This window comes from Peromyscus leucopus, chromosome 22 (genome assembly GCF_004664715.2).
Source record: "Peromyscus leucopus breed LL Stock chromosome 22, UCI_PerLeu_2.1, whole genome shotgun sequence".
NCBI lineage: Eukaryota > Metazoa > Chordata > Mammalia > Rodentia > Cricetidae > Peromyscus > Peromyscus leucopus.
In genome coordinates, this window is record NC_051081.1 from 10169322 (window position 1) to 10171750 (window position 2429).

A 2429-nucleotide genomic window follows, 5' to 3' on the forward strand; every position below is an offset into this window, starting at 1 on the left:
CAGAAGGACAACACAACACAACCACAAAAAATAACAGGAATTAACAATCACTGGTAATTAATATCCATCAATATCAATAGTCTCAACTCACCTATAAAAAGACATAGGCTAACAGAATGGAAAAGAAAACAGAACCCATCCATCTGCTGCATACAAGAAACATACCTTAACTTCAAAGACAGGCACTACCTCTGAGTAAAGGCCTGGGAAAAGGCTTTCCAAGCAAATGGACCTAAGAAACTAGCTGGTGTAGCTATCCTAATATCTAGAGAAAAAGGATGTTTCAAAAGAGAAGTCTTGTGGCAATGCCTCAGTGGTCCAGGTAACTACCAGAACTCGGAAATCCGAGACAGAGACTAAGGCAGCAGAGACGAAACACATAGATGTACATACAGGAAATAATAAAGAAAAAGTCAGTAAAGCCAAGAAGAACAAAAGAAAGGTGGTTGCTGAAGCCCATCCATCAGATGAGCCTGTGAACGAGGAACCAGTGACAAAAAAGAAAAAAAAAAAGATGGAAAGCAAATCCAAAAATAGTACCGAGGTGCCAAAGGATGACAGCAAGACGGAGGAGACTAAGGGGGACAATAAAAAGCAAAATACTTCCATTAAAAAAGGTGAAAAGAAGAAACCTCAAAAAGGTTAATCAAGTAAGAAAGGCAGCAGACCTGCTCGGGAGACACAGAAGGAGACGGCTCTGGCAGAGCCTCCTTCCATGGAGCTGGCTCAGGAGCAGGTCTCTTCCAGTCTTGCGCTCACTCAGGTGGTGGTCACCCCTACAGGCTCTACTCAGACCGGGCTTCCTTCTCCCATGGATATTGCTCAGACTGGGCCTGCTCAGATGGAGCTGCCTTCTCCCCTGGAGCCTCCTCAGAGGGAGCTGCCTCCTCCCCTGGAGCCTGCTCAGAGGGCGCTGCCTTCTCCCCTGGAGCTTCCTCAGAGGGAGCCGTCTCCTCCCACGGAGCCTCCAGGGATGGAGCAGCCTCTTCCCATGGAGGTTACTCAGATGGAACAGCCTCCTCCCATGGAGCCTGATCAGATGGAGCCTCCTCCTCCCATGGAGCCTACTCAGAGGGAGCCGCCTCCTCCCATGGAGCCTGATTAGATGGAGCCGCCTTCTCCCATGGAGTCTCAGCGGGGACAATGTCAGAAGAAGCTGCTTTGTCCTTTGGACCATGCTCAGGTGGAGGTTGCTCAGACAGGGCCTCCTCACATGGGATCTGTTCAGAAGGAGCCTCCTGCTGTCATGGAGTCACCTCTTCAAGTGAAACCAGTCACCAAAAGGTCTTCTCCCCAAAAAGAGAGTACCAAGAAGAAGTCGGGCATGTGGAGTGAGGTGGTACGGCAGGAGCAAGTCCTTATTGAAGTTGGCTTAGTGCCTGTTAGAGATAACCAGCTTCTGAAGGGCAGCAGGTGTGCATAGGATCTTCCAAAGGGAAACTCAAGAAGAGACGAGACACCTAAGGACCAAGAAATTGGCTCTGATGGGGAAGGAAATAAAATGGCCCCTCTCAAGAAAGTGGGAACAGAGGAAGCTGGCAAGAGTCTAGCTACGCTTGCTGCTCCCAAGGAATCTACCAGTGCCTTATCCTCGGAACAAAATTCAAATGGGTCAGATGGTGAAACGTTACATGCTAAGTGTCAGACTGGTTCAGCTGGGCTTTGTGAAATGGAAGTGGACACTGAGCAGAACCCAGACAGTGTCCCTGTGAAAGCCTCAGCACCGGAACCGGCGTCACCATTGCCTCCTGTCCCATCACCAACCGTAACAGCCTCGCCTCCTATCACTTTGGCTGAAAAACGAGTCACCGGACATTGATGAAGACGAAGGCATCCACAGCCATGATGGAAGTGACTTGAGTGATGGTATGTCCCAGGAAAGTGATGATTCTGGGCTGCATGGGGCTTGGCCAGTGCCACAGGAGGCAGGTTCAGAAAGTGGGAAGGAGGGGTTGGCAGTTAAAATAACCGAGGGAGAGTTTGTTTGTATTTTCTGTGATCAGTCTTTCAGAAAGGAAAAGGATTACAGCAAGCACCTCAGTCGCCATCTGGTTAATGTATACTTCCTTGAAAAAGCAGCCGAGGGACAGGAGTAGTGAGCCGGCCGGTGGAGGGCGGCTCGTCACAGTTTGTAAGCAATGCCTCACTTTTAGTTTAAGGCAGTAGACATACACAAGCTCGCTTTAATTAGTGTCCAGTGCTGATTTTTAAGTGACATTATTTCCTTAGGACTGTATATGTTATCTAGTGACTTGCAAAAACCTTAGCAAATCCTAGGGAGTTAATGTAAGAAAACAGATACTTAATCTGTTAGCTTGTGCAGTGCAGTGAAGAATGGCGGGAAGGATGTTGAGAAAGATGCATCACAAGCACAGGCTGGAGGCTGGGGGCTAGATGGTTTTGAGGAAGAGGTCTTGGTGGACTCTTTC

At 48.7% G+C, this 2429-nt stretch overlaps 1 pseudogene; it reads left to right on the plus strand.

Annotated features, from left to right (window-relative positions):
• Positions 1–280: 280 nt before the first annotated feature.
• Positions 281–2189, plus strand: LOC114684976 (annotated as a pseudogene).
• The last annotated feature ends 240 nt before the right edge of the window (positions 2190–2429 follow it).